Here is a 7,977-nt window from a genome sequence, read left to right as displayed (position 1 = left end):
CTACACCCGTGTCAAAGCAGTGCAGAGATAATGCTGGAATGAGAACCTCTTTTTTTTCTAACTAGAGAAGATATCACTTATTTGCCTTCTAAATATACCCTGTGCTTGTCTTTCTATGTTTTCTATAACTAATGATAATTCTGCCATACAACTGGATGGTTTAAATACATTTAAAAGAGTTGTGCAGTCATCACCAACATCAATGTTTAAAACATTTTCTTCATTCTTGTACCCATTATTATTAGCCCCTCATCCCCGCCACCCACCCTCCCTGCCACAACCCTAAGAAACTATTAGCCTGGTTATTGTCTCTATGGATTACCTACCCTGGATTTCATATAAAGACAATTATGCAAGCTGCAACAAAGACAATAAAATAAAAGACAGAACAACCTCAACCCCAAAGATAATAGAATACAATGGAAATTAGAGCAAATTAAAAATGGGCTCCAAAGGAAAACAAATGCGATGTTAAATTTTAGCTTAATACCTGCAGTAATTTTAATGTACTCTATCTGAGGGCAAGTCTATTCCCATCCCTGGTCAATGGTCTGAGGGAAGTCAACAGAGGCTCAGTCTGTGTGGGGATTCTGCAAATGGATTTTAGGCTTTCACTGTCATCCATTGGCTTCCACAAACTCGGTGCTCAGAATTTAGGTTCTAATACCATTCCCTCCTCTGTTCTTGGATTTTATTATTTTCAGTACTTGGATCACACGGTGCAAGCCTAACCTCTATGAGGCAAGAAAAAAAAACCAACCCATTTGACACTGTCAGTGTAAGACATGAAGAAATAATAATTTATAAATCTTCAAGGATTCATGAGGGGGGAAGGGTGGGGGAGGGAGAAGGAAAAAGAGGAGCTGGTACCAAGGGCTCAAGTAGGAAGAAAATGTTTTGAGAAGGATGATGGTAACCAATGTACAAATGTGCTTGGCACAATGGATGTATGTATGGGTTGTGATAAGAGTTGTATGAGCCCCCAATAAAATGATTTTAAAAAGGAAAAAAAAAACAGGAAAAAAATAATTGGACATCTTTTTAATTTTTTAAATCCCCTACTCTGTTCGGATTATGAATCCACGTGGTATAATCCTGATCTTCCCACAGCTATCTTGTCAAAGAAGACTTATAAATTTCCATCCAGTCCTGCTCTAATTCCGAGAAGCTCATGTGGGTACTCTGTTTGCTTGCATGTGGGTCCCAGGGGTCAGATGATGCTATGTCATGGAATGGAAACCTGAAGTAGTAAATTGAGAAAGGACCAAATTTTGAAGAAGATCAAGTTGGCCGGTGTGTTGGGAATAATTGAGTTCATTGAGGAGCTTCTGTTGGCAACTATCCATTGTTTCATGTCTGCGTCTGGCAGGGCATCAGATACTGGGCTTTAGCCATGGGCCTTTTTGCTAGCAGCTGAATGCTTAACTGCTGTGCCATGCGCTCCCTTTCCCTCACAGCTCCCAAGTTGCTTTCAACCCAGAGAAACCCTCTCGGCTGGAGTAGATCTCCTCCAGAGTCTCCAAGTCTGTAGTTCTTTATGGGAGTAGACAGTCTCATTTTTCTTCCAAGAAACAGCTGGTGAGCTTGATCTGCTGATCTTGCAGTTAGCATCCTAAATGCTCAACCCACTGTGACACCTGGGTGCCTGACTGTGCCACTAACTCACTGCTTGAGAGGTGGTTGTGACTCATCACAACACCACAGGACAGAACAGAAGGGCCCCCTTTGGGTTTTCTGAAGCTGTAAACTTTTATGGGAGTAGAAAGCCTCATCTTGCTCCTACAGAGAGGCAGGTGGGTTCAATCTACTGACCTTGCCATTAGCAGTGCACCAGGGCTCTTTGAGTACACCATGGGTAGGGGTGCTGTTAGGTTAGGTTCAACTCAGAGCGAGCTTATGCGCAACAGACCAAACACTTCCTGGTCCTGAGCCATTCTCACAGTTGTAGGTTCGAACTCACTGTGGCACCCGAGCTATGTAATACAGTGTCTGGCACTTGATAACTGCTTTGTATGAATGACTGGCAGACAATCACTCGCACTGGTCTTGCCCTGATCTTAGGAAGTGCTGCATTTTCTTTTCAGTGTCGTGGGTCTTTTCCAACACTGGTTCCAAGCTTTTGGAGGTCCCCATAAAATCTTACGTTCTCCTTAGAGATCACTTTGTGTTAATTATACCTAATAAGAACACACTAAGCATTTGCTGATTGGTTGACCATGAGACAGTCAGACCCTATTTTTTTATGCTTTTAGATATAGGAATATTTTCCAAATTACAATATATTGGTAGGAAAATTCCAAGAAATGCAATTTTTCACATAGTCTCATGGAAAATGCCATTTTTAGCAATATACGCTCTTAATGTATTAATGCAAAATATTCAAACTGAGCTTTTGGAAAATTTTATTTGTGAAAGAAAGGTATGAGGAGACCTTCAAAAAGTGCATGGAAAAAATTCAGTATCTTTTGATTCCATTTTTTCCACACACTTTTTGAAACACCCTATGATTCCAATTGATAAAATGACTTATGAAAATATACTTTCCCTTCTAAAACATGAAATGACAGATTGAGTAATGTAACTTTCTAATGAAAATATTTTAAAATTGTGAATAATTAAATAGATTTATTTATAAAACAAAACCAAACCCACCCAATGCCATTGGGTCAAGCCCGACTCACGGTGATCCCATGGGACAGAGGAGCCCCTCATGTGAGAGCGTAAAGCTTCATCTCTTTCTCCGGGAGGGGCTAGTGGATTCAGAGTGGGAACTCTGCAGTTCGCAGCCTTGCACCCATCTGTTATGCCACCACCTGTAATGGAAAACCCAAAGAAGACAAGGATTTCTGAGTGGAAGAAGAGGAAAATTGTTGAAACTCATGCTTCTGAAGGAGCCTTGGCGGCCCAGTGGGCTACTTGTTGGGTGACACATTAAGCCGTTTGAAACGACCAGCTGCTCTGAGGAAGTCAGATCAAGCTTTCTACTTCTGGAAAGAGTGCGACAGCCTTGGAAACCCGCGGGGGTCATTCTAGTCTGTCCTACAGGATCACGATGGGTTGGAGCGGACTCGAGGGCAGGGAGAGTGGTTGTTTGGGAGTGGTACTCAGTGAGGCCCCTAGACCAGCAGGATCAACCTCACCTGGACTTTTATTAAAAGTTTGTAATTCTCAGGGACTACCACCCCAAAACCCAAACCCAATCCGCTGCCATTGAGTTGATTCTGACCCAGGCATTCCTATACAGGGTTTCCAAGGGGGTGAATCTTTAGAGCAGCGTAAAGCCCTCATCTTTATTTCAAGGTAGATTTGAACCACCAACGTTGGGGTTAGCAATCCAACACTTATTCCACAGCACCACAAGGGCTCCTTAGGCCACAGACCTACTGAATGGGGACTTCTTGGGGTGAGTCCCAGTAGCCTGAGTTTTGATTAGCCTCAGTGGGCTGTACATAGAAGTTTGAAAATCACTGCCTTAGTTGAAATTTAGTTCTCAGTTCAGTGACTTTGGCAGAATTCACAGGAGGGTCTGTTAAGACCTAGCTCTGGCTCATGTGGTTAGTGAGAAACCTACCTCAACACAAAGTCCACCCTATTTCGTAGGCCTGATTGGCATTGTGTAGAACCACCATGACTTTCATTCTCAATGCTGCGCTGTCCTTGGAGGTGCTGGACAATGTATTAACTGGCTGTATGCCCCCTCTTTGCACCTTCTCTTCCCTGCCTGCCTCTTTCCCCAAGTAACTCCAGCCCCCCCCCCCCCCCCCCCAGTGTCCACAATCTACCTACAGCATGCTTTTCAGGCCAACCATTGTCCAGGGAGTCCCTGGGTGATGCCATTCATTCGAGAGCTCACAGTAACTGAAAGGCTGACCATTTGAGTCTATTGAGAGGCTCCTTGGAAAACCGGTCCGAAGATCACCTTCCATAAAATCATCAATGGAAAACCCTTTGGCCCACCATTCCTCTGGGGTCCCTCTGGGGTTGCCATGAATCAAAATCAAGTCAACAGCTCCTGATTTTGTTGTCCGTCTCTGCACCCTCTGGACGAGTTCTGGACTGTTCAGAGTCCTTAGCATTCTAGAGTGGAGTTCTCCAAGCAGTGTCATCTGGATCACTCCATGGTTCTAGTAACAGGACAGAAAGTCATGCTGACTTTATTTATCATTATTTTCAGCTTAGACCTATTGTGGATTCATATTGCTCTTGGAGTAAAGCAAAAGTCTAATTGGGCTTCCTCCCAAAGAGTGGGTGGTGGGTTTGAAACGCTGACCTTGGGGTTGGTCCAACACCTACCCCATAGACCCTCCTGCACACTTAAGCATCTTAAATATGTTTTAAAGGTTTCAACCATGCTTCCCCTTGTGAAATTAGAATCTGTAATGTGAACAATTCATGCCTCTAAGCCACGGGCAGTCAGAGAAAGTGTCCTATGTCACGGTACATGCTCAATCTGATATGCCCTCAATCTTCCTTTATAGGCATGGCGACAGCTCATAGCTTTTCAGAGGCCACGAATGCCATTTCAGCAAAGCATGTATATCTAACAGTACTTTGTCCCTTAAACTCAGGACGCCTGGGGGTGAGGTGGTTACGAGTTGGGTTGCAATACAGATGGCTGGCATTTCGAACCACTGGCAGCTACTCTGGAGAAAGAGTGAGCTTTTTGCTCCTGGAAAGAGTTACAGTCTCAGAAACCCACAAGGGACCACTATGAGTCAGCAATGACTGATGGCAGTGAATTTGGTTTTGTTTTTGTCAAACTACTTGCAACATGGAAGATTCAGATGTTATAGGTTGAAATCCAGAGATCCTAGACTTAGATTTATAGAGTTGCACCTGGAAAAAGAGAAAAAATAACAAAGAGCTGGATAGGATAGTCAGTGGATTGGAGTAAAGGCTGGAGGTGCCCATAATGAATCTTATTCCATACTGCTGGTAGAATACAAAACTCAAAACCAATCCACAGCCATTGAGGTGGTTCTAACTCAGAGGGACCCTAGAAAGGGTTTCTAAGTCTTTATGAAAGCAGAGAGCCTCCTGTCTCTCTCAAAGAGCAGCTGGTGGGTTTGAACCATAGACCTTATAGAAAATACAAAGACACATCAAAATGGATTGTTTCCATGAACATTTTGAAGCGCACTCTCCCCCCCACCCCACCCATGTTCAGGATTTCTTCTAACCTCATCTAATTTGAAAACATTCCTTTGCTCTCAGACTAATGGTTGGACTCTTTTGGTCTATTTATGATGTATCAGAAGTACATGGCTGGGGGAGCAGGTTCCTACCAATGTTAGCCACCTTCCTTGGTCAGAGAAGGACATTATGTTTGGTAAAGGGCCAGGGAAGGTGAGAGACACCAGGCCTCAATAATTGACTCAGATATACTCATGATCATGAAGATTCTTCAGGGCTGGTTGACGGTTCAACCTGGTACACACTGGGCTGACATGAGTCAACTTGATGGCTACGAACAACACCATGTTTGAATCCGTTTTCTGATTGGTGAATTGACTCTTTTGGCAGCATTCCTTCAAAAAAACCCCAAATTTTTTACATAAAAACATATTCGTCTTTTCTATTTTGGGCGTACTGCAGTATTAGTTAACTTTTATTATTAGTTAACTTTTATTATACTGACTACAAAACAATCACAATGTCTACATGCCATTTCTGGCCAATGTTGCTTCATGTTTTATCATACAGAAGAGGGGAATGTTAAAACAATTGGTTCTACTTATTAAAATATGTAAGGAAATGTCTTAAACACAGGTTTAGAATGAAGCGTGTTCAGCAGCGCTGAGTGTTACATCTGTCAACCATTTCTTCCTTGTTTGCTTTGTCAGCAGTGTTCATGGTACAGGTACCATCCTTTACCAGGTAAAAGACCAGGGTTTGCAGTAGCCTGAGCGAGAACAAATGATAAAATATACCTCTCAAAGAAAACCCCAAACTATCTCAGTGCCCTCGATTTGATGCACACTCCTATAAGCAGGATAGAACTGCCTCTGGGAGTTTCCATAAAGGTAACTCTTTCTAAGAGTACAAAGCCCATCTTTCTCCCAAAGAGCGGTTTCAAACTGCTTGCCTTTTGGTTAGCAGCCCAGCTTGTAAGCATTACACCACCAGCGCGCATCCGAAGTATGCCTCTAGGCTCACATTAATCTCATAGGACTGTGAGTTCCTATTGCCTGGCTGGCAGTGGGTGTTTGGGTTACCTTAGTGGAAGCCAGACAAGTGACTTTCTAAACCAGTGGTTTTTCCATGACTTTGACTCAAGGCGACCCCATGTATGTCAGAGTAGAAATCTGCTTTGTGTGTGTGTGTCTAATTTTTCAGAAGCAAATTGCCAGGCCTTTCTTTTGCGCTGCTTCTGGGTAGACTTGAGCCTCCAACTTTTCTTTCAGCAGCCTATGACTGGTTGAAAATGCTGCCCTGCCATTCTCCACCATCCTGCCCTCCAATCTCTGTGGAGATGACTTCTAGCCTGAGTTCCCCGGCTACTTTAAAAAACATCATTTTGTTGGGGGCGAGGGTCTTACAGGTCTTGTAACATTCCATACATCAATTGTATTGAGCCTATTTGTACACATGTTGCCATCATCATTTCCAGAGCGTTTTTTTACTTGAGCCCAGGCTACTTTGTGCTCTTTTTCTAGGCCCACCACAACGCCACCTTTCCTGAGAAGGAACAGTTGAATGAGAAGACGTCAACTTTATGTGGAGGAAGTTGTGGGAGCTGCGAAGATCAAGAAAGGCCAGGAGAGGTACAGATGGCCCCAAATCCTGACGGAAGTGAAGAGAGGACTGGGATCAGTGATGTTACATTGTGCGGATTACAGTTGATGAGATGAAACGGAATTTGAACTGTCAAATAGAAAACGGATCCATTCTGTAAACCTTTACCAAATTCTCTCTCTCACACACACACACACACACACACACACAGCTGGGTTGGGATGGGGAAGAGAGGGAGAGAAATGAAAATCAAGAAATTGAGATTCAGAGAGGTTCCCGTGCGCTGAGGCCCAGACTTGCTCTCTCAGCCCATCATTACAAAGATGTCCATACTAAAGGCTTTCTCCACATGTTTTATAAGCTGAATATGTACTTTGAAGAAAAATAAAAAGTCATCATTTGCCAAATCAACAACAAAACCCAAACAAGTCCTGATGTTCTCTGGAAACATTAGAGTTCGACAAGTCAAAGGAAAGCGGCATGTTCTAGGAACATGCGGGCTGGAGCTACAGAAACCGGAGGTGATTTTTCTGGAGGCCTTCGGGCTCAGAAGACCAAGTGATGTCGCATTATCTCAACTAAGTCTGGGGAGTAGGAGGCTCCTTGATGATTTTCTCACTGCATATGCATACTCTCTAAAAAATAGCCACACACTTTTTTGGTTCATAATTGTTATTATTCAGCTGCAAAGAGTCGTTCTCTGAGAAATCTCCATCATGACCGAGGAAAGTTGAGGGTACCCTTCAGACTCCGTTATGAGCTGACTCAACTTCAAGTCATCAAAATCGCCTCTCTTGCCTATCAGGCATATTATTTGAAAGATTTAAGAATACTGACGACAGTAGTAACAGGGCAAATCTCCAGATAATACACAGGGTTTTATGTGTCACGTATCGTAGAGCATCAAGATTTTTTGGAATCAATTCTAGAGCAAATGGGTTCTTTGGATGTAAACAACATAGACTTTAATAAAAACAACACCCCACATTCACTGCCACGGAGTTGCCCTTGTGTTCAACAGAACAAAACAGCCCCAAGTCTGCAGCACCCTCACAATTGTTCTTACGTTTGAGTCCAGAGTGGCAGCCACTGTGCCAGTCCATCTTGGTTAGGCCCTCCGTCTTTTTCGCTGCCCCTCCACTTTACCAAATAGAAGGTCCTTCTCCAGGTACGGCTCTCTCCAGACAGGTCCAAAGTACACGAGAGGAAGTCCCGCCCTCCTTGCAGACAAAGTAAGTACAC

The sequence above is a fragment of the Tenrec ecaudatus genome, chromosome 11 (genome assembly GCF_050624435.1).
Source record: "Tenrec ecaudatus isolate mTenEca1 chromosome 11, mTenEca1.hap1, whole genome shotgun sequence".
NCBI lineage: Eukaryota > Metazoa > Chordata > Mammalia > Afrosoricida > Tenrecidae > Tenrec > Tenrec ecaudatus.
This window is presented reverse-complemented; position numbering follows the sequence as displayed.